Below are 25,393 nucleotides of genomic sequence, written 5' to 3' on the forward strand. Positions count from 1 at the left end.
TAAAGAAGGCTCTTAAGCTAGCCAAAATTAATGAGTCCATTTATTCCCTCAATTCAAGTAGATTACTAGAGAGTAAGTACGTTTTCCTAGCTGACTTTTATTGATTGTAAATTTAGCCAAGGCATTTTGTATTTTACAACAAATTTCTAGAGAGATTCAGTCTTTTTCGTTAAAACCTAGAAATTATTTTGTTTTAGTTAAGGTGATGCTTTATTTCTGATAAACTTTTGAAATCCACAGAGACTGTTCCTTTCTTATGGATGCAGAGTTCAGATTACAGAGAGTAGTTTTAGATGGACTCAGTATTATGTTCAGTTTCAAGTTCTCAGTTTTAAGAGAAGCATTGGTAAGTAGAATTTGACTTAGGAGAAGACAGCCAAGAATATAAAATATCTAGATACTAACTCAAGTGAAAAATAGCCAAAACAATGAGCATGGAAAAGAAAAAACTTGGAGGGGCTGGGGGTGTGTTTGCAGGTGGTGGGGGAGCTACCCACCAAAATGATGTATATCATTTTTCTTAAATATTTAAAATAGCTGAGGAGGCACCAGTGGATTCATTTATCCATTCATCCATCTATCTGTCCACACATTCATCCATCCAGCTTTAAAAATATACCTTCTTTATTGCAGTCGCCATGCATATGCTTGAGATACAAAGATGCATTAGGTAAGCCTGACTTGAAGAAAGTCACAGACTAAAAGGGAGACTCAGTTTTGTGGACACACTAACTAACTGGGTAAACTAATCAGACTTTGTTTCCTCCTCTTTAAATCTGGATAGTAATGGTAACTAGCTCATAGGTTATGTTGGGAAAAAAGGAGGTTATGAAAAGTACTTTAGAGTGCTATGGAAGGTTAGATGATCTCATGTTATACAGTCTGAGGGATATGTTGACAAGGATTTACAAACTCCTATTTTCTAAATCTTGTGATTGAAAAGTTTATATGTAGCGACTCAGTTGTCTGTTGCTATATAAGAAAACACCCAGAATTTAGTGGCTTCAAAACCACCACACTTTATTATTTCTCATGATTCTGTCTGCTGGTTGGACAACTTTTCTGCGGGCCTTGTCTCGTCTTATCCAAGGTTTCCTCACTCACATGTCTGGGAACCTGGGACTGGCTGTGGTCTGAGTTTTTTTCTCCCTGTAGTTTCTTCATTAGTAGTTTCCCTGGTTTTGCTTTCAAGGCAGCAGAAACATTCCAAGATGGAGAAAATGCAGTGGCAAGCCCTCCTAGAACTAGCCTTGGAGATTGCTGGTTGTTTCTGCCACATCCTCTCAGTCATAGCAGGTTCTAGGGAGAGGGCCAATCCAGATTGGTGGGAGGGGAAAGAGACTTCACCTCTCGGTGGGCGGAGTGGTGAAGCGTGTTGTATAAGGGCGCAGGATGCCCGGAATTGTGGCCATCTTCCTAATACTGTGGGTTTTCATTTTGCATTTGATGAAATGTAGGTATTTTTCTATATACAGGGGCTAATGGTTTTAATTTTTTCCCCTATACTTCAGTGATCATTACTAGCACATAATAATATGAAATAAGATAGGGTTTATGATCTATACAGCTCATAGTAATGGTTTATAATTAAAGAAAAATTGTAACCACTTCTAACTAATGTAAGAAAAATTGTAACCACTTCTAACTAATGTGTTGAATGAAGAATCTGTTTGTATCTCTGAGGAAATCTACTAGTTTGAGAGTTTTAAAGTCTTTTTAGTTGATCATGAGTGTTCTGTAGTTCCTCAAGTACAGATCCTTTACCTCTTTGGTTAGGTTTATTCCCAGGTATCTTATGGTTCTTGGTGCTATAGTAAATGGAATCGATTCTCTAATTTCCCTTTCTGTATTTTCATTGTTAGTGTATAAGAAAGCCACTGATTTCTGCACATTGACTTTGTATCCTGCCACGTTGCTGAATTGCTGTATGAGTTCTAGTAGTTTGGAGATGGAGCCTTTTGGGTTTTCCATATAAAGAACCATGTCATCTGTGAATAGAGAGAGTTTGACTTCTTCAAACTCTTCAATTTGGATACCTTTTATTTTTCTTTGTTGTCTGATTGCTGTTGCTAGGACTTCTAATACTATATTGAACAAGAGTGGTGAAATTGGGCATCCTTGTCTTGTTCCTGATCTCAATGAGAAGGCTGCAAGCTTTTTCCCATTGAGGATGATATTTGCTGTGGGTCTTTCATAGATAGATTTGATGAGGTTCAGGAATGTTCCCCCCATTCCTATACTTTGAAGTGTTTTAATCGGGAACGGATGCTGGATTTTGTCAAATGCTTTTTCTGCATCAATTGAGAGGACCATGTGGTTCTTTTCTCTTCTCATATTAATGTTGTATCACATTGATTGATTTGTGAATGTTGAACCATTACATTATCGTCAGTGGTTTAGCAATGGAATTTATTAGAATTTTTTTAGAATTTATTAATTCTTAATAGCTGTCACTTTAATTCCTTGATGACAAAAAGAGAAATAGATTATAATTCATTTTTTTTTTCCTCTTGGTGTTTAACCAAGACTTAAAGAACATAGAATAGGGATGGAGAGTGATTTTAGCTTTTTGTTTGTTGGTTTTTTTTTTCATTTTTTTTTTAAATTTTTTATTTTTATAAACATATATTTTTATCCCCAGGGGTACAGGTCTGTGAATCACCAGGTTTACACACTTCACAGCACTCACCAAAGCACATACCCTCTCCAATGTCATAATCCCACCCCCTTCTCCCAACCCCCCTCCCCCCAGCAACCCTCAGTTTGTTTTGTGAGATTAAGAGTCACTTATGGTTTGTCTCCCTCCCAATCCCATCTTGTTTCATTGATTCTTCTTCTACCTACTTAGCCCCCATGTTGCATCACCACTTCCTCATATCAGGGAGATCATATGATAGTTGTCTTTCTCTGCTTGACTTATTTCGCTAAGCATGATACGCTCCAGTTCCATCCATGTTGTCGCAAATGGCAAGATTTCATTTCTTTTGATGGCTGCATAGTATTCCATTGTGTATATATACCACATCTTCTTGATCCATTCATTGGTTGATGGACATCTAGGTTCTTTCCATAGTTTGGTTATTGTGGACATTGCTGCTATAAACATTCGGGTGCACGTGCCCCTTTGGATCACTACGTTTGTATCTTTAGGGTAAATACCCAATAGTGCAATTGCTGGGTCATATTGCAGTTCTATTTTCAACATTTTGAGGAACCTCCATGCTGTTTTCCAGAGTGGCTGCACCAGCTTGCATTCCCACCAACAGTATAGGAGAGTTCCCCTTTCTCCGCATCCTTGCCAGCATCTGTCATTTCCTGACTTGTTGATTTTAGCCATTCTGACTGGTGTGAGGTGATATCTCATTGTGGTTTTGATTTGATATGGAGCACTTTTTCATGTGTCTGTTGGCCATCTGGATGTCTTCTTTGCAGAAATGTCTGTTCATGTCCTCTGCCCATTTCTTGATTGGATTATTTGTTCTTTGGGTGTTGAGTTTGCTAAGTTCTTTATAGATTCTGGACACTAGTCCTTTATCTGATATGTCGTTTGCAAATATCTTCTCCCATTCTGTCAGTTGTCTTTTGATTTTGTTAACTGTTTCCTTTGCTGTGCAAAAGCTTTTGATCTTGATGAAATCCCAATAGTTCATTTTTGCCCTTGCTTCCCTTGCTTTTGTTTGTTGTTGTTTTTTTTTTAAGATTTTATTTATTTATTTGTCATAGAGAGAGAAGCGAGAGCAAGCACAGGCAGACAGAGTGGCAGGCAGAGGCAGAGGGAGAAGCAGGCTCCCCGCCAAGCAAGGAGCCCAATGTGGGACTCGATCTCAGGATGCTGGGATCATGACCTGAGCCGAAGGCAGCCGCTTAACCAACTGAGCCACCCAGGCGTCCCTTTTGTTTGTTGTTTTAATCTTGTAGTTTCAATGTCATTTCAATTGGTTAGAGTTTCCTTATTTTTTAAGTGACTTCACAACAAAATATGTTGTTGCATATATCTTTGTTGTTTTGTAGTCTCAGTAACTTTATGATTTATATACTACAGTATCTTGTGGGTATGTATGACAAAATGGGAACACAGTCTTGCCCATTTTGCAAAAAACAAGGGATTTCAAACATTCGGGAGTAGCAGTTTTCCATAGAAAAATATTCGCAGGATCTAGATTGAACAGTAGATTTCATACATAAGAGCAAACTTCATCATAAAATCAGGGAGGGCTCCTCACCACTTCTAGTTTGGCACTGCCCAATTTAAAAACAGACATAAAAGCAGTAATAACAAAGGAGAGATACTCCAGTTTATAGACAGGTACGTATGTTGAGTATAGTCCTAGTTTTAGGGAATGACTTCATTTTCTTGAAAACACAACTCCGTTTCTTTTCTTCTAGCCATTAGACATGTGGCCCCCTGCATGTGCCACTCTCCCATCCCCTTCTCACTTAAGGAATGTCTGCTTGCCCTGGAGGCCCTAGCTTCCATGTTTCTTCCTTCAGAAAGTCTATTTTCAGGCTAGACACCTCTCTTGGTGTTTTCATAGTATCCTCCTCTAGTAATTCCCACTATTATGTAATAGCTGTGGGTTCGTCTTCCTCACTGGACAGTGAACTCAACGAGGACAGGTATGACATTGACCTTGGTCACCATTGTGTCTTCACTTCATAGCCAGCACTTAGAGCGTTGCAGTGGGTGATCCATATTTGTTGAATGGATTAATTGGGGGTAGACTGATAAAATTTCCTTCTTGCCTTTATGCATTTTTCATCCAATTACAAATTCAACAGAAGCCCTATTTTCTGGATCAGGACCCATAGTTGTTTGGCATTGAAAAAGAAAAAGCATACAATGATCCATCTTTTCGTTGTGTGCCAAAGATCAAACATTCAGCTCAACTGTTTACATGGTCTCTCGTTAAATGGTAGCTTTATGTCACACAGGATATGATTTAATTTGACTGCCTTTGTATTTTTGGCAATTCCCTTAGCACGTTGCTCTGAGAATGATGGCACCTAAATCAAATACCTCAACTTTGCTTTATCTCCTCACCATATTTCCTATGCTGGTGATGTTTCTTTGCTTCCTACTGCTTTCTACGGCTTCCTTGCCCTCTTCAGACGGATAATAACCCCCTGGCCCTACTGTCCTCAGAGTTCCCCACTATTAGATGGCGGTTCTTTGAACACATCAGCCTCTTATGACACATAAGAGGTAATGTGTTTATTTCCTTCCCACAGTGTGTTTCCACTCACACACTGTAATTGGCTACCTCTCCCTATCTTCTGCCCATATTTGCCTAACATATAGAATATCCTGTCATCCTGACAATAGCCTCATGAATTCAGTCTCTTTTCAGTATTATTATATGGTTTCTCTCTCTCAGAGCAAACACTCTGGTTTCTTACTGCATTCCAAATATTCCAGCATAATTAACGACCTGCCTTTCTCTCTCAGCACACATTTGTACTTTGGTGACTGCATATTACTCAGAGCAGTTCAACAAGTCAGCAAGTTGAACATTAACAAAGCACTTGATCTTTCTGTTTGGGTGCCAGAATTTAAACTGTTTGACTGAAGTTGATACTAGATTTGCAGGTTTCAGTTAATACTTCAGGTGCTTTTTATTGCAGCAGTGAGCCACAACCTAGAGCCCTCAGGACCTTTGTTTACTGATGAGGATGCGAATCCTTTATGTTGTGGTTAGTTTATGGTCAACTGAAGTGTGACGTGTATCGATGAACATACAAATTAACAAGACATACAAAATAACAAGTTAACAAGACTGGGTTTTACATGGGCTTTGTAGAATCATCTGAATATTTTATTGTGATATAAAACTTCATTTTGTTATTAACATATAATGTATTATTTGTTTCAGGGATACGGGTCTGTGATTCGTCAGTCTTACACAATTCACAGCATTCACCATAGCACATACCCTCACCAGTGTCTGTCACCCAGCCACCCCATCTCTCTCCCCTCCCCTCCCCTCCAGCAACCCTCAGTTTGCTTCCTGAGGTTAAGAGTTTCTTATGGTTTGTCTCCCTCTCTGGTTTCGTCTTGTTTCATTCTTCCCTGCCTTCCTCCATGGTTCTTTGTCTTGTTTCTTCAATTCCTCAAGTCAGTGAGATCCTATGATAATTGTCTTTGTCTGACTTATTTCACTTAGCATAATACTCATAAAACTTCATTTTAATCTCACAAACCTGTAAATCTGTTCATGTATAGGGGAACAAAGGCAAGTAGCACCCAAACAGGTTTGCAGAGGACCTCAAAAAGGTTGACTTCCAAAATGTGTCAGAGATCTCTGAAATATCATAAAATGAAGTATTTAAAGGTACGGTAATCACGTCCTGAATTCTTTCTGCATGTGAAATACTGTACCTGGTGTGCCTTCTCATGACAACCATGAGTGATTTGGTTTTTTTTATATTTTCAGCAGTTTTGGAAGTTAAATAAATTCCCTCATATGTTAGTTTTCTATGCTGTGTAACAAATCTTGGGCGCCTGGGTGGCTCAGTGGGTTAAGCCGCTGCCTTCAGCTCAGGTCATGATCTCGGGGTCCTGGATCAAGTCCCACATCGGGCTCTCTGCTCAGCAGGGAGCCTGCTTCCCTCTCTCTCTCTCTCTGCCTGCCTCTCCATCTACTTGTGATTTCTGTCAAATAAATAAATAAAATCTTTAAAAAAAAAAAACAAATCTTTACAAACTTAGTGACTTAAAATAACTCCTGTTAACTATAGCACAGTTTCAGAGATCAAGTCAGGCAGACTCAACTGTATTGTCTACCGAGGGTCTCAAGGTAGACATTGAGGTTTCTGCCAGGCTGGGCTGTTATCTGGAGGCTCTGGAAAGAATCCATGCCAGATTCATTCAGCTTGTTGGCAGAACTCAGGCCAAGATTTTATTTATTTATTTGACAGAGAGAGAGAGATCACAAGCAGACAGGCAGGCAAGCAGAGAGAGAGAGAGGGAAGCGGGCTACCGCTGAGCAGAGAGCCCGAGGCGGGGCTCGATTCCAGGACCCTGAGATCATGTCCTGAACTGAAGGCAGAGGCTTAACCTACTGAGTCACCCAGGCGCCCCAGTCCTTTGTGGATGTAGAAGTAATGTCCTTACTACTTTGCTGGCTATCGGCAGGTGTCATGCACCACTCCTAGAGGCCACTGGGATTGCTTCCTACAGCGGCTCTCTCGGAGGCAGTGTGTAGTCCTCCTTACGATTTGAGACTACCTGGCTTTCCCTTCTGCCACCAGGAAGATAAAATGCTCTGCTTTTAAAGCCTCGTGTGATTAGATTAGCCACCTCCTCCCCATCCCCTTCAGTAATCTCTCTATTAAGATCAGCTGTACCCATATAACATAACACAACCCAGGGGCGATCCTTCATCAGATGCACATTTAGGGTGGGATTTGGGGGGTTTGGGGGGGTGTATTATTCTACTTGCTGCATCCTATTACTCAAAACAGTAACTGACAGATTTGGAGGTCAAGCCCGGGTTTTGGTTGAATGATAGACCTTTGTCCCCATATCACATTGATCTGAGGGTTGGATGTCATCCATGAGCATTATGGAGACCAGCCTTAGTGCTCTATAGTCAGACTGTGTTGGTGCCACATCGTGCTAGAAAAAGTACTGCCTCAGAGTGTTCTAGCACAAGCTTTCTGTGCACACTGGTCCTGTAAAACAGGAGATCCAGATGGTCAAGAATCACATACATTAGGTTTTGTTAACTCTCCATATTTCTGTGATTTATGCTAATGTTGGTTTGGTCTGCCCTGTTTTGATTTCAAGCTTTGGTTTCTCCTTTGTACCCCGTCTCCCCCCTGCTTTAAAGAGTTGGTTAACTAAGAGTCACGCTCATTTCTGTGTCTTTTTGAAGTCTGAGGGCAATCATAGTTTTTCTTTTTATTTATATACTTTTAAGAAGCAATTGAGTTGAGTACTATAATTCCTATAGCAGTGTGCTAAAGATTGCTGCAAACTGCGGAAGATACAAAGCAATTAAGAACAAACCAATTCTTAATCTAATAAAGCTGCCATTGACTGGATACCACATGGATTTTTATGAAGCCAAATATATTGTACACTGTGAAAAAGGAAAACAGATAAATATTATTTTGTTGATTTTAAATAATAGTTATATGGCATACATTTCTTAGGCTGTTGAAGGCAACTTTTTTTGAGAGAACCATTGATTTCTCTATGGCCCCTTTGAATCTTCTTTTTTTCGTCATGAAGATGGTAATAGACATCTGCTTTTTTCCCCCATGACTTAACCGGGTCAGATGGAGCCTCACAGACTATAACCTGCTCAGTTGTATTAGCAACAGTGTAGTTTGTGTGTAAAACAAAGTCCAGTCCTGGTTTTTCTTGATAACTGCGTAATTTGGGATAAATCACTAGACATCTCTGAACTTTATTGTCCCTTAAATGAGCTGTTCTAAGTTTCTTTTATTTTAAGCATAGCAGTGACATATTTTGGCTAGTGTCCGAGCTGCTGGAAATATTTATTTTGGTTTGACAGTTTAGAAATTTCTTTGCTGGATCTCATAAAGACATGTGAAAAAATTTTATAGTTGAATGTGTGTGATATTATAGTAAAATTCATTGGAATGGCCATAGAGTTACTTTTCTTTCTTCACACAAGAAAACTTTCTTGGGTTTCAACTTTTATGCACACTTTGCTCTTTTCAAAAAACTCCATTTTTTTTTCTTCTTTCTCTTTATGTCACCAGAAATACCTTTTATTTGGCGTGTCATTGGTCACGATATATGCATCATTGCTCTTTAATGAGCAATCCCTGTTTCTGCTCTTGAGAATAAAGAACTGAATATTAAAACAGACATTGTGATGGCAGATGATGGCCAGAGCTGTTCTACATTGTCTCAGCAAAGTTAATTTTGCCTTTCTTTGTGGAGGATGTGGTACAGAGCACTGGCATTGCCATTCTCTTGGGTTCTCCTCCAAGTCAGTGGCCCAGCTGTGACAAGTCCAAGCATCTAGTTGAGTTTCTAAAGTGTTAAAGAAAATTAAATCAACACTTAAGTTAGAAATGGGGTCTGAGCTATAACTTCTCTCCCTGGAAGGGAAGATATTATGGGCCACATGCACATAGGGAATGCTTTTTCTGGTAATAAAGTTTGGAAAACAGCAACCAAAACAGAACAAGACTATTCGTGCTGTCATTCAGTATGTAGAGAACAAAAAGAGTTTTCACTGTGTAAGAACCTCCACTACTCTATGTTTGCAGTGATGCCTTAGTTGCAAGGGGAAACAGCTGTTTGTCTGTTCCTTTCGGTTTTATTTTCTTTTTACACTGCCATTCCATCAGTACGTGGCTTCATAAAGCTGTAGGATTCTGATAGGAAAACTACCGCGTCCATGTGCTTTGGAAGCCAATGTGTTGATTTTCTAGCTGGATAGCAATATTTTATTATAGCCGGAGGGCGAGTGTGACTCTGCGTGTTCAAGGCAGGAAGCCTGATGCCACCAATACCATGTCCAGAAGTGAGCTATCTCCTGTGTTTTATGTGCTTCATTCCACTAAATGAATATTGTATTACTGCTTTTATTTTTTTGGCTGTTCTTTGAATATCAGAGAGCTGTCGGTTGGTTCTGTTTCTGTCGAACAAACACTTGATGGAAAGTTTTGCTGTAAAGCTTCCTCTATGGGGATGGCTTTATGTCTTGGCTCTAAAGGGATGTCTTATAAAATGTGGTCAGAAATTATCTTTATAAGTTGCTGCCCTGTGTACTACTAAAATCTCGGAACCTGAGTGTTATTTTTAACTCAGAGTTCTGTTTGCCCAGTTTATTTGGACACATCCTTCATCGGACCACTCTTTTCCTCTCCCGCCAGCCTTCCTTCAGGGGCTCTATATAGCCTTGTTGGACCTATCCATGCTGGACATTAGACCCAAGCTTTCTGGGTGTCTTCCTTGGATAGTTACACTCTCAAAGACCAAATATCAATTAAGTTAATTCACCTCTTTTGCTACTCTATGCATAGCTCCCGAGAGCTGCTATGCACCAGGATGTCCTCAGTGAGTATAAATTGAACATTTGGGGGGAGATTTCCTAACTGAAATAAGCACCCTTTAATGCCAGTTCTTCTATATTCAGACTTCTTCTCCACTTACATGTCACCCTGTCTTTGTATTCTTGTGTTCTGACATCTATGGTATTCAGCTCAGCCAGCACACACCTCAATTATCCCTGTAATTCTGCAATTTATTAGTTGTCCTATGTGGCCTTCCTCAAGCAGAGTCCGACAGACTGCCTGTTTTCCATTATTGTAAATTTTCTTCTTTCCCCAAAATACCTTTTGATTTTTTGCTCTGAACTCCTGCATGAGATGAAACATGAAACATGTTTTTTTTTCCTTCTCTCTCTCTCTCTTTTTTTTTTGGTATGAGTTGGCATGTTTAATTAACCTAAATAAAAAGGGAAAAGATGTGTTGTTTAAAGGGGAGTAGAATCGTAGTAATCTTTTGCTTTGCCTGGAAATAGGTTGCTCAGCAGCCAACGGGAGTCTAAACCAGCCATTTCCTTACATTTTCCCCTTAAAAATAAATAAATAAAAGGGTACATGGCAGGCCACACAGGCCGTTTTGTTGTGCTTTTTTTTTTTTTTTTTTTTTTTTTTTTTTTTTTTTTTTTTTTTTTTTTTTTTTAATCTTCCTAGGAACAACGCAAAAGGCAAGGGAAGCAAGGGCAAAAATGAACTATTGGGATTTCATCAAGATCAAAAGCGTTTTGTTGTGCTTTAATGGCCCATGGTAGCCCAGATGTTGAAATGCCCTAAGTGGGAAAAGAATTTTCTGTCATCTTCTTTTCTGCTCATGGTGTTTGTTTTATGGAAATATTAAGTTCTAGCATGATAATGGGTGCCCAAGGGAATCAAAGCGAAATAACAGGATCCTTAACATATTTCTCATTCCTGTATAATTTATGTTTCCTATATTTCTACTGGAAAGTGAGAAAACTTTATTTTTTTTCCCTAAGGCAATTACTCTGCATGGCCTTTTTACCCTATTATAGAGCCTTCTTTCTTTTCAGATAATAACCCATAAAATCTCTTTGGGTGCTTGAGTTAAGTCATTAATTGGCTTGGTAAGGGGTTGTTTGTACAGAAAGGCAATTCTCTCCATTTGTTGTATGTAACTCCCAGACTCTAAGTGACCCATTTTGTTGTTCCTGAGGCCAAGACTCATTATTTTCCTTTGGCACCATATAGACTGTGTTTCAGTTTAAATCACAGACTTAGTGATTTTTCTAGACAGTTGTTCAAAATTTTTGATGAAGAGTCAACATTAGATACAATGTTTGAATGCATGTGCTCTGCTATAGAGATTATTAATGCAAGGTTTTGTTCTTCCAGTGTACCTTTCCTTCTTCGAAAATAGTTCTCGCTGAACTTTGGAGTTTTTTTCTGAGCGTTTGTTCAGCTTTAACAGCAAAGGCAAGTTTAACTATTAGCTTCCCATATAAATTATTCATACATTAATATCCAGCTTTGTTCACCCTCTTCTTAAATTAAGATCCATATTTGTTGAAAGAAAATGTGAACACTAGAAAAATTTCACTTACTGATGATTAATTCTGAATTTTCTTTACTGAGGCCAACCTTGGAAAATATCAGTAATTGAATTCCACAAATAAAATTAATTTTTTCAAGTTACATATTTTTCCCCATCAAACTTCTATAACTGAACCAAATGAGAGTTCAACCACTCAGGTCACAGCAAGCCAATAAAAAATGACACTGAGCTCTTACTGCAAACAAAGATAGACTACTTTATTGGTGTGGTGGGAAAATGGGGAGGTTCAAAAATCCCAAATTCTCTGACGCCTTGCAAGTGAGGGTTTTTAAGGGCAAATTTGGGGCAGGGGTCTCCTGAGAAGGTGGCCACTACCGATCGGAGGCCCTGAGGGTCGTGTCAGCAGATGCCACTTACTAACTTCTGGTGCCACTCCATCTGGTCCTTTGAAGATCTGTTTCGTCTCAAGAGACTTGGAATGTGAGAAATATCTTTGTATGTGAGAGATTTCATCAGTGCTGATTAGCTACTTGTCCTACAAGTTACTTTGAATGATGAGTAAGCATTCCTATCCCTTGAGCCTCGGCCTCTGTGTGTCTTGGGGCTGATACAACCTCTAGTTCATTCTTTCATCTGAACTGACAAGATGGATGCCAGCTTCCTAGGTAGAGTCCCACAGGGGGCTATACCCCAGTCATACTGTGACTCCTGATGAGCTTTAGCAGCCTGGTCAAAATACAGACACGGTATGAATACTTGATAATACAAATTAAAAAAAAAAATACACTTAAGGAAGCAATAGTAACAAAGAGGGCCACAATCCAGAAGAGAGCTCCTATTAGGCATATGTGCTGAGGAGTTGGAATATTTCATATAGGATATGAACTAATTATGACCCAACCCTGTACTTACCCAGCTAATAATTAAAACATGGGCTCAGCATTAAATCAAGTCTTTGCTAGGGTGCCTGGGTGGCTCAGTCATTAAGGGTCTATCCTTCAGCTCAGATCATGATCCTGGGGTCCTGGGATCGAGCCCCATGTCTGGTTCCCTGCTCAGCAGTAAGCCTGCTTCTCCATCTCCCACTCCCCCTGCTTGTGCTCCCTCTCTCGCTGTCTCTCTCTCTGTCAAATAAATAAATAAAATCTTTTGAAAAATTATAAAAAAAAAATCAAGTCTTTCCTTCCCTGTAAAAAAAAAATGGCTATTGATTACCAGGAAACACAAACTTATTTATTAAAGTAGAGGACTATTTATCAGATTAGGGCCATGGTTTGTGAAATAATAGATGAATAACTGGTCTGAGTGTTTATACAAACTGATGTTAAAAAAAATGATACATTTGACTTTTTTCTCTTCAGTTTGGCATTTAATTATGAATTTCTGTCAAGGACAGCTATTAGGTAACATTACTGTCTAAGAATCTAGAAAATCAAATCGGATTCCTCAGCTTCGCTTTCTAGATCCCATGTGATCGCACCCCAGCCTGACGAGTCAAATGTATTTGGTTGGTGAGAAACTTTCCTCTCCCCTTCAAAATTCTTGTGGCTGGTCTGAGAATTAAATTGACACGAGACAGATCAACAGGAGAAAATCAAATTGAATTATGTGTGTAGGAGGGCTCCATAAGAATATGAGGCCCACGAGTAGTCAGGCGGTTGAGGCTTACCTGCCAGGCAGAGCTACGGAGAAGGGGATTGGGTCTGGGACTTCAAAGGGGGGGAAGACAATTCACAGGAAGATAAAAAAGAGTAAATTCTTCAAGGGGGGGTATTACTGAACAGGTAGGGGGGCTCCCTTTTATTTATTTTCTTCAAATTTTTATTTAGATTCTAGATAGTTAATTACTACACTGTAATGGTTTCAGGAGTAGAATTTAGTGGTTCATCACTTAGATTTAATACCCAGTGCTCATCATAACAAGTGCCCTTTCGTTAAACAGATATTTCCTGGGCCATGCAGAAGCCCTGAGTTTATTAAGTTCCTGCCTGTCTGCCACCATCTGATACTATTGTTATTATATTCATATAATATATTCATATTATTTCACATTATACTATTGTTCATATTATAATATTGTTGTATTATTCGTATTATACTATTGTTATCTATGCTGATAGCTCCCTTCCCAAGGAGAGGCCTCTAAATTCTTTTAGGCAGTTAGGAGGAAGGCCAAAGGTTTTCCCTGAACCTTCTGTTTCTTAAAAAAATAACCAACTGACAATAATCCAGTGTCAGAGACACATTTTTGGGGTGGTAAGTTTTGCTTCCCTGTAGTGTCCTCTGATTCCCTTTAAATACTTTCTATTCAGTGGAAGCTCTTGGGTTTTCTTTTAATCAGATGGCATTATTTATGCTGGGTCTATATTAGCTGAAATATCCTCCTTCTTACTCAAATTTTATTCACTCTTTTAAGTTTTGATTTAAATTCCAGTTAATTAACATACAGTGTAGTATTAGTTTAAGGTGTACAGCATAGTGATTCAGTACTCCCGTACAATACCCGGTGCTCGTCACAGCTCACTCAATACTGACCACAGTTGCCTCCCCATTTGAAAGCCCTCTCCATTTGCAGCAGCATTTATTCATTCTTTATTATTCATTTATTCATGTATTCACAATCACCCTACAGATATTTATTGAATATTTTCTATGTTACAGGTGCTGTCCTCTCCTAAACGTGAATTTTTGTTGCACATATATTAGTGTATATCCTATACACTAAGTTTGAACTTGAATGTTTATTTTACCTCCACTGTAAAACTGAGCCCACAAGGGTAATGACTGTCTTTTGTTTTTTTTAAAGGTTTTATTTTTTTATTTGAGAGAGTTTAGCATGAGTGAGGGGGAGGGGCAGAGGGAGAGGGAGATACAGGCTTTCCGCTGAGCGGAGGGCCTTAAATGGGGCTTGTTCCCAGGACCATGAAATCATGACCTGAGCCAAGGGCAGCTCTTTAACTGACTGAGCCATCCAGGCGCATGCTCCTCCCCCCACTTTTTTTTTTAAGAGAAATCATGAAATAGTGTAAGACATGACCAAGCATAGTGATGAGGCTGGTTCTGTGTCTTCAGTTGGCTGCAGCTTTCTTCTTGGGTAACTCAAATCAGTGGACATTTACTAAGCTTCTACCATATTTATTTCACTATTTAGCACTATAGGAGTTACACAAATAAGTGTACTTTATGCATATATTATGGGTTTATATAAGAAAAAAATCATTTCATGAAGCCAACAATCTGGAAGAAAGATCCTTAACCTGGGATCTCGAGACCGCTAGAGGAATGAAATTTTAATCTTAAGATGATTTTATTTAAATCTATGGATATGTGCTTATGTGCATTTTTCTGAGGAATGGGTCTGTAGCTTTTAGATATTAAAAGTGTCACTGATCATTTAAAAAAAAGAGTTAAAAAGCTTGTGACCTCAATATACACAAAACAAGTACCCAATCAAAGAACAAGAGCCACAGAACAAAGCCTGTGCAGAGTTTAGAAAAAGGTAAAATGGTATGTGACTGTGGTCATTTAGGGAAAGGCTTCCTGAAAGGGAGGACTCCTGAAACATATGCCACATATCCTTTTAGCCTCAGCTTCCTCGTTACAAAAGATGTTAGATTCCAGGATCTCTTTATTCTTTCCAGATCTGAAATTTTTTTCTCAGTGTGATCACCAAGTATCTATCAAAATGCCAGTCACATCATGGGCACTCAGAAGACATCTGTTAATTAGTCTTGAAATGAAACTTTAATAATGTGTTATCCCAAATATATCCACTATCTTGGGTTGAAATTTTAAAATATTGTAACATTAGCTCCCCAATGTTCCGTGAATAAAAGGAAGACTTAGCCTGTGTTTATACACCTTTGCTCACACTCTTCCACTGGGGAGATGAGAATGTTTAATTCATTATTCCTCCTTTATTTATTTGTGGCACTTTTTAATACCTTTGATTTTATTTTGTTTTCTTTTGCAGCATTTTGGGTCTTCTTATTAGTCTGTATAGTTTGTGGGGATAGGAGCTTTATAGCATCTGCCTGATATTGTCCAGCACCTAGCACATTCCCTTAGCCAAAAAAGGGACTTAGTAAGTGTTGATTGATATATGAAAGGCTGCATATCAAAGTGCATCAAAAGAATCTGCAAACCGCATATTTCGGTATAGCCCAGAGTTGAAAGAACATGAGCTCAGGAAAGATGCATTCGAATCTTGACACTGCCTTGTCCTCCGTGAGTCACTTAATGGCAGGTTCCTTAAAGTCTTTGTCCTCAGCCTTCTTCCTAATGAAAGCATCTCCTCATACATTTATCTGATTAAATCAATGGAGCGCTTGGAAGAAGTTGTGTAGCGTATCACAAATAAGAGAGAATCCAGGTTCATAGGGCCTCGAGCATTTACAGTGTCCGGGCCCTCTTTGGGAAAAAGAGTACTAAATTATGAATGAAAAATTAGTTGACTAGCACATTTTGGGGGATATTTATTTAGAGGGGGAAGAGCAATCACAAATTACAGATATTGAAAGCACTGAAAAATACCACAAACATCACAAAATGTTATCATCGTCAGTAATAAACTTCCTAACTCATCTTTATATACTTTTATTTCCTTCAGATCTCTGTGTAGACTCAGATCTCCTCTTTTAGATGTTCGTGACTTTTAGTATTTTCTTATAGAGCAAATAGTCCCTTTTTTGGCTGAGGGAATGTGCTAGGTGCTAGACAAAGTTTATTTTTTTCTGTGGCAAAGTAGGTTGGAATTTGTTTCTTCTTATTGATGGTTTAGGAAGGATTCGTTGATCTTGATAACACATTCCTGGAAATAGGGCATTTCTGATGACCCCACAGCTTCCTGCTCAGGCAGTCCTCCTTGTTTGGAGGGAAGCCTCAGAGAGATCCAGCTTCTGGGTTTCACTTGGCCAGATCTCAGGTCAGTGTCTCCACAGCTTGGCCAGGTCCTTACTGCTTCCTCTTGACCCGCCCATCCTAACCCCGTGGGCAGGTCTTGCTGTGAGAGATGCAGGGAGGGAATGTAAAGTGGCTGAGGACCTGGGACATCGTGGCCCTGTTGTATCATATTCATATCCGTAGAGTCACAGATGAGTTCCAGATCCTTCACAAGGTCTGCTGGGGCTAGATTGTCCCTGGAGTCCAGATAGATCGAAGGAAGTATTGGTGCCTGCCTGCAGTTACTACCTGTTTGCAAACCCAGTATGACCTCAAGGAGGTAGAAGGTAGACCAGAGGCTGGGGGCCACCCACCCTTGGTGCCCCCTCGACAGGGCTGGGACTATTGCTTTTTCATCATTGACAGGGCAAGACAGAGGTGTTGGAGCACCGCTGACTTTATAGTAAATCTGCCTCTCCTAAGTGCTCAGTAACTTAGCACTTACCATTATTATTTTATTCTTCCACTGCCAAATAATTTTTCAGGAAATCCCTAAGAGTTTTGTAGTGAATGTCTTTTTCAATTTTAACATAATTTTTTTAATTTTCAGAAATAATTCTCTTTCTCTGCTTTATCCCCAATAGGGTGGGATTTCAGATGACCTATACTTTACTAAAAATGGATCTTAAAATGGGTTGTGCAGAGAAGATTTATGTTTAATACTTCATGATCGTGGTAAGACCAAATGATATTGAAATAAAAATGCTGCACTGCCTTCATTCATAAGTGTCACTTGTAATGGATGCCATGCTGTAGCCATTTTCTCCTTAAGGGATGAAGAGTTGGTTACCACAGCTGCCAGGAGTGCTGCTTGCTAGAGTCTCAGGGGGCAGTCCTCTCTGGGAGAAACTGTCTTTATCCAGGGTCACACCCATGCCCCAGAGGCAGCCTTCCGGTGTTTTGGTAAGAGGGGAGCGTTTTAAGGGCTTTTCCCAACTGGTACAACTCCAGAGGGCCATCCCAACTTTAGAGCTCTTGAAAGCCCAGTTGGTGATGGCACAATGGCCTTACTTCTGTACAAGTGAGCATTCTTCCTCTCCCTCACAGATACTGATCCTAAAGATATTTCTCAACATACCTCCTTCCCATAAATCTGTCTGAGTCTCTTTCCCAGAGAAACTGCATGGTGAAACACCATCAATTCTTTAAGAAGCAGAGTCTTTTTCATAACAGCTCTTCTGAGGATGAGGACAGAGATCATTTATAAGACGCGACCCTATTTCAGAAATGTTCCCATTGAAAGAACGTGCTGCTTACATTCAAGGAGATGCGCCATCACAGTCCATGAGAGTGCTGTAATTGCTTGCTGTATGATCACGTTAGCTGTGACCAATAACCTGAAGCAATTAGAATCCTTTCACTGAAGCCATTATCCGAAGAAAGGTTAAAGACGGCTATTCTCCCTTTTCTCACTGCGGTTTTCTCTTTACACGCTCTCCGAGCTTGATCTCCTCTGAACTCATGGTTTAAAGCCAATGCGTTCTATCTCCAGCCCTGACATCTCTTAAGCTTTAATTTGCATGTTCATCTGTGTGCCTGAATGTTTTCTTTGGTATCCCAACCAGCGTTCCAAATTAGCATTTGCAACTCGGAGTGAGTCATCTTCCCCTCCGACAAGTCCTGCCTGTGTCCAGTCTCAATGAGTGACCTCTCACAACGCTGACATCAAAGCATACAACTGGTTTGGCGTTCTAGACTCTTCCTCCTCCCTCACCAGCATTCCCAGACGGCCTGCTGATTCTGCTGGGCAGTCATACTACGATAACTAATACTGTGGCTACTTTCCAATTCCTGTTATTTCCCCCTCAGGTTAGGTCCTTCTGTTGATGGCTGTGATAATCATTGACCCTATTTTCCTACCTGCCGTCTTGCTTCCTTCACATACGTCCTCTGCACAGTGGTCGGGATGATCTATATGGAGTGCAGATTTTATCGTGCCGAAGCACTCACAGACAGTGAACAAACAGCGCGTACTCCTGTCAGGTAGGGCTCCCCATGACAGCCCGTTCATCCTTCACTCTACCACTAGCACTCTCTTCCTCTAACTCGCGATAGAAAAATTGCAGTCTTGGACTTCTCCTGCATGTTTCCTATTGTTTCATGCCTCTCTGCCTTAGCCCATTATTTTCCCTCTGCCTGGAAAGTCCTTTTCCGCTTCCCTGGATTGACCCATTTTACTCATCCTCTTGGGTCATCTATTTTTGTCGTATTCTCGAGGATGTTTTCTCTCAGCCTAAAAAGCTGAACTCCCAAACTGTCTTAGTATTTACAATATTATAACGAAAGTATGTGTGGGTTTCTGTGATTTCCTGAAGAACGGGGGCTGTGTTTATTCCCTTTGTAACCCCTAGTGCACGCCACACAGGGGATACCCAGTCAAGGCTGTACCGAACTGAAGAGTGAAGACCAACAGGACTTTGCCTTCACTGATTCATTGCTTCTTTGGTATATTATCAATATTCCCATAATTCTTTCTGGGATCTCTGTGCTGAGATCCACCTCTCCTCCCCACAACTTGATAAAATTCCATATCTAATAATCCTGAAACTTAATCTTTTCAAAACTGAGTCCTGACTTTTTTCTCAACCTGTTCCTTTCAGAACCTCCTTTGTTTTCATCAGTGGCAACTCTCCTCTTCCCGTCTCAGGCCAAAGCCTTCAGAGATGTCCTTGACACTTCTCTCTCTCTTTCGTACCCGACACCCAGTTCATCGGGGTATACACCTCTCTCTCCAGCTCTGTTACGAGTACCCTGGATTATTGCAGCAGCCCCCAGCTGCTGTGCCCACCCGGAATCTCGCCCAATATGGGAGCCAGTGTGTGGCTTTGAAAGTCTAAGCCAATCCCCATCTTCCTTGTGCTCACCATGCTTCAGACCAGCTTTTCAGTTAAACCCAAGTCCTTACCTGATGGCACACTTCCCCGCCACTCTGCCTTACTTAACCCTCTCCCCTTACTTCCTGAATTTCTGTCTGCATGAGCCTCCTTGCTCTTCTAGCACACTTCATCTGCGGCATCTTTGTATTTCTTTCTCTTTTTTTCGTTTTTGTGTTTCTTGTTGCCTCTGCCCAGAAAACTATTTCCTCAGATACTGTTTGCTGACTATAGGTCTCTATGTAAATATAATGTCACCTTTTTAGTCAGATCTTTCTTGCCATCCTGTGTAAAATTTCACACGGGCTGTATTTACCATTCTCAGTGGTAACTGAGGACACTGTGGTACTTACAAAAAAAAAGGGGGGGGGGTGGTAATGAGTAATTCTTTTCAGTGCTATGTCCTTAGAAGAAGAGTTATTGACACACAGGAGGGGCTCAGAAAATATTTGATAAATGTGTACGTGAATGAAGGAACCAAGACTTAACTCTGATGTGTTCGTTTTCAGCACGTGTGATGTTGGGCAAATTACTTAACTTCTGAGTTTTACTTTTCTTTATTTGTAATTTGAGGCTGATAATAATGATGCCTGCCATATTTTCTCAAAGCTTCTTGATGAGTTGCCAAGGTAACATTGATAGATGGTGTTCAGAATCATTCCCATCTCACAGAAGATCTAAAGTGCTTTCCCTGTAAAATTTCACTTAATCTTCACAATAGTCATAGGAGGTATGTTCCATGTGCATCTCCATTTTCCTGACTTAGAAAAAAAATGACTAAGGTATATACACATCTTAAGGTAAGTGAGAGAGAGGGATTTGAACTCACATAGCTGTGCCTGTGTGTCAGTGTTCACAAGAAATCACCATGTAATTTTTCTTTTGGGGGGTTATCATTACACAGTGCTGATATCAGATTTTGGTGCCCCCAGTTTTTTTTTTTTTTTTAATAAAGCCTAATTTTCATTCTGACTTTCTCTTTTATACCAGTGGAGGCAGGAGCGGAAAACATTCAGTAAAGGAAGCACAGTAAAAAATACAAAGTAAAGTGGCAGTAGTAAGTCTAAACATACAAGCAGATCCCTCTGCACATGCAAAGATGTGATTAAAAACTCTGCTTGCTAAAAGAACACACACTTAGACTGAGTTTAAAAAGTAGAGAGGCAGAAAGACAAGTTTTAAAATAGGCTATTTATAACATGTAACAAAAATAAAATACAATGGTACAAAAAGCATCAAAATGAAAGAACAGAAAATGATATGCTAAGCCCATATAAGTCTAGTAATGATAATCTCAGGAAAATTGGGTTTCAAGTGACAAGTACTAAGCAATACAAAGGATAATGCACATGGGTAAAAGTTACGAACTACAGAAAGATAAGATAATCACAAAACTTCACGCACCTAAGAATTTAGTGATAAATTGTATAAAGGAAAAACTAATAGAAAGTCAAGGAGTTATTAAAGATTTTAGAATATTTTGGAGAAATTTAAATACAAAAATGAGTAAGGCTTATGGTCCATGGTAGGCAAGGAAGCTGGTTCTTATTAAAAAAAAAAAAGAAAAAAGAAAAAAAATAGCAATGATATGTAGCATTTGCCAGTTTCAGTTGTGTAACTACCCATGCTGTATACCGAAAATGGGTATGTTTTATTAATGCTGAAATTATACCTCAATAAGCTGACTTTAAAAGTGGGGAGAATGTCAGAGAGCAAGAGGTCATTAGCAAGATGTAGAGATGGCCTATTGGAGGCTGTGTCTCAAGAAGTTATAATGGTACATTTTTTCCAGCAGTACTTTGTAGCTTGTAACTTGAACTTAGCAAAATCAAAGTAGCAGAAAGATGAAAGGAGGAGGGACTTTAGGGTGCTACCTAGGGTAGTTTTACAGGGACTAACTGTGACACCTGCTGGACGGGGAAACAAGTGCAGCTAAGGGCTTGATGGTTGTGAGGAGGGGGAACAATGTAATTGCAAACAAATGAAAAACCAAATCCAAGGAACATAGAATGTGTCCTTATTACATTAAGCTAGTATGCTTTTATGCGTTGGAGGCGCAGTAGTGGACAAGATAAACAGGGTTTCTAATCACAAGGATCTCACATTTTACAAAATAAATGAATGAATGAAGCAGGTAAAAAACCATGGACTTGAGAAGAATGGTTCCTTTATTTAGACCCAAATATAAATGGTACTTGTTTTATGCTTCATATTTTGATATCCCACATCTTTTTCTATTTTGGGGGGACATTTTTATTTTTCCAAAATGCACTTTCACACTATTATTTCACATTCAGTGGATCTTACATTTTAGAAAGTCTTATGAAAGAATATTTTTTTGCCCTCTTTTTTAAATACTAATATCTTTCTAGGCTTAAATTCATTTTCTGTTAAACTTTGAAGATGAGTTCTGTGGTCTTGTAAGTACCATGATCAGATTCATTCTGATTCTTGTTTTTAAGTAACTTGTTTTTTACTCCATGAATGCTATTAGCCTGGTTTTCTTTATTCTTGAATTAGAGAATTTAAGTTAAAAAATACCATGTTTTTCATCAGTTCTTTTTACATTCCTTCTGTGTGAAAGCTAGTGTCTTTTTTCAACTCTACACAGTTCTTAAAAATCATTTTGTAATGATTTTCTCCTCTCCATTTCTTTGCTCTTTCTGGAGTTCCATTTCGATTCTATGTTGGAATTTCTAGATCTCTCATAATTTCCAGCTTGTTGTCCTTTCGTGCTGTGGTTTGGGAGAATTTCTTCACCTTTCTCAAGTGTTCTGAATGCAGTACTTTTGGAAAGTGGGCTGGAGGAACAGATCTCATTCTTCCTAGACAGTAGGTTAAGTATTAAAACTGTACTATTCTGGGCAAGCTGTCCATTGTACTTGCCCTAGAGAATTATATTAGCTACCATTTTTCAAAAACATTTACACATTTTTCAAGAACTTTGCACCAAACGATTTAAAAACAAACAGACGTATTGCTACATGGAACTATGATCAGTGTATATATGCCTCTCAGCTACACGTATGCATCATTGTCTTTCTTAGATGATAAGCTACATTAGATGAGAATGTTTCTATATTCATTTTTGTTGATACCATCTATTTAATTAATGCCTTTTGAGCAGTCATCATAACTAAGGTCTCCAGATTTTATCACTGCCTTTGTCTTTGGTAGTGTAGACATTTTTTTTTTTTAAGTATTTATTTTAGAGAAAGAGAGGATGTGCGCACACGTGCACACAAAAGCAGGGGGAGAGGCAGAGGGAGAGGGAGAGAGAGAATCTTAAGCTGGCTCCATTCCCAGCGTGGAACCAAATGTGGGGCTTGATCTGGCAACCCTGAGATCAGGACCTGAGCGGAAATCAAGAGTTGGCTTCTTAATGGACTGACCCAGCCAGGTGCCCCCTTGATAGCATAGACAGCTCAATGGTTATGATTTGCTTAAGAGGCATTTAAGTGTAACTAAGCAATTTGTCTTCACTGTTCTCCAAAACTTAAACATTGTTTTTATTAAAATATATATATATATATATATATAAACAAGTACTTTGTAAACCTTATATGAAATAGTGTTTTTAAAAGGAGAAACATCTTACTTAATCGTTTATTTTTGTTGCCTTGAGAAATTATGGGATTTATAGGCCCTGTTAACATATTGGGTGGCCTTATGAGAGAACTAAATACCAACTTCAGATCTTGTAGGAATTAATTTTTAAAAATCAAAGTAGTACCCATGGTAACATAGTCCATATTGGTTTTTCTTTTTCTTTTTAGCTTTAATACTGAACACAGATTGTGTTTAATGCAATTTTGTATTTGAAAATTTTGTAATATTAGTGTCAATTGAAAACAGCTTAAACGCGATTGCTGAACAAAATGCTGGCACCCTTGGTACTAAGACAGTTTGAGACATTTAAACGTATCACTTTCTTTCTTTTTTTTTACTTTTTATTTATTTAAAATTTTTTTTTAAATTTTTAAATTTTTTAATAAACATATTATTAGCCCCAGGGGTACAGGTCTGTGAATCGCCAGGTTTACACACTTCACAGCACTCACCATAGCCCATACCCTCCCCAATGTCCATAATCCCACCCCCCTCTCCCTCCCCCCTCCCCCCAGCGACCCTCAGTTTGTTTTGTGAGATTAAGAGTCTCTTATGGTTTGTCACTTTCTCAACTATTTTCCAGTTGGGGCTGATTAGGGGATCCCCAGGAGTCAGAGGTCTGTAGACTATATATATAGCCCGTGGGTCGAATTCACCAACGGACCGTGCTGAATGCATTCGTTCATGCATCATCTTCGGCTGTTTCACTCTCATAGCAGGGTTGAGTAGTATGACTGGGAACACAGGACAGGCTGACTTTCTCGCTCTCTGGCCCTGAGGAGACTATGTTTGCTGGTCCCTGCTTCATATACCCGTGATTGTTTTGTCCACGCGTACCTACCCCTGCTTCCGCACCGTTAGCCAGTGACGCACTTTCTTCTGAGTACACACTGCGCGTGTTTGCATATGTCCTTGGCTCTTCCCTCGCCCTAGAATGTTGTCTCTCTCTCTTCACTTACATCTAACATCTATTCATTCTTTACGATATGATTCCAGGAACACTTTCTCCTTGAAGTTTTGTCATAAAAACAGCAAATTAGATTTCCTGGGCGTATCTCCATGACACTCCCTCACGGGTACTCTGAAGTCCCATGCCTCTTGCTCGAGCTTGCTGGCATACACGACCCCGATTAAACATGGTTCTCCACCTCTGCTGGGCTGGCTGCTTCCTTGCCATTAAATGTGGCTGGAGAAAACACACACGTGCCGACTAATCTTCCTTTCCGACTCTCCACGGCCCGGACTTCCAGTGGGCACAGCTCTCACATTGTACTTACATTTGTTGTTCTCCTCCTTAGCTCAACGGCTGCTTTATAGATTTTCCTCTGTTCTCAACCCCCAACACTCCCTCCCTGTCCTCAGTCTCTGCCGATGACTCTTTGTCCCAATTCACTGAGAAAATGGAAGCAACAGTTGAGAACATACACCACCACAGATCCTACCACCCAGACACCGCATCTAGCCTGACCCTCAGCCTTCCTTCCATGACACTGGATGACCCAGCCACCAGCCCACTTGTGCATGAAGTCCCATCTCCTCGTCACTTGCCTATTCATGAACATCACTCTGGCAACCGTCCTCTCTCCCTCAGGGTCTCCCTCAGCATACAGATGTGCTGTTATCTCCGCCCACCTTCTATTACTTATTATCACTCTCTTTCTCCCTTTTGGAGCAGTATTTGGCAAAATATTGCCTGCACTAACCTTTTATAAATCCTTTCCTCCCACTTTCTCCTCAACCCATTTTGGGCAGGCTTCTGTCTCCATCACTCCTCGAAAATGCTCTTGTCAGAGTCACCCAACACCCCCAAGTTACTAAGCCCACTTCAGGACCCAATCCGTGTCCTCTTTGACCTGTCAGCGCCTTTGATGTGATCATTTCTTTTCCTGGATATAATTTTCATGGATTTCTAGAACATCACACTATTCACTTCCCCCCCTTTTTGCTGGTCTTTCCTTTGAGTTTTTCTTTGCTGGGCCTTTTTTTTTTTTTTTAAGATTTTATTTATTTATTTGACAGACAGAGATCACAAGTAGGCAGAGAGGCACGCAGAGGGAGAGAGAGAGGAGGAAGCAGGTTCCCTGCTGAGCAGCGAGCCCGATGTGGGGCTGGATCCCGGGACCCTGGGATCATGACCTGAGCCGAAGGCAGAGGCTTAATCCACTGAGCCACCCAGGCGCCCCTGCGGGTCCTTTTTTGTGTCTCTGACTAGTTTGTATTGAAATACCTTGGCTCAGGTTCGGTCCTTTTCTCTACCTTTTCCTTGGTGATCTTGACCGGTGTCAGGAATCCCATGTGGATTTCAGGCTCAAACCACTTTCTTGAACTCAAGATTCTTACTTCTCACTGCCTCTTCGACTTTTCCATGTGGATGTGTACCAGATGTCTTAAACTACACACGTCCAAAATAAAACCTCCTGATCGGCCCCCTCCC

The 25,393-nt window shown here is 39.9% G+C and overlaps 1 protein-coding gene across 9 annotated transcripts in view; it reads left to right on the forward strand.

Moving 5' to 3' along the window:
- IL15 (interleukin 15) overlaps positions 1 to 25,393 on the forward strand; it is an 81,744-nt gene that overhangs the window by 38,217 nt on the left and 18,134 nt on the right. The window contains exon 1 of one of the 9 annotated variants that reach the window (XM_004768450.3): positions 17,053 to 17,152. The exons of 7 other annotated variants lie outside the window; for them this stretch is intronic. The gene's annotated coding sequence lies outside the window, so the exon portion shown is untranslated. Of the gene's footprint in view, positions 1 to 17,052; positions 17,153 to 17,219; positions 18,461 to 25,393 lie in introns of those variants that run through there. One more of the 9 variants, XM_004768453.3, reaches the window with a different exon arrangement.

Source organism: Mustela putorius, unplaced genomic scaffold (assembly GCF_011764305.1).
Source record: "Mustela putorius furo isolate JIRA1106 unplaced genomic scaffold, ASM1176430v1.1 tig00000083_pilon_pilon_pilon, whole genome shotgun sequence".
Lineage (NCBI taxonomy): Eukaryota > Metazoa > Chordata > Mammalia > Carnivora > Mustelidae > Mustela > Mustela putorius.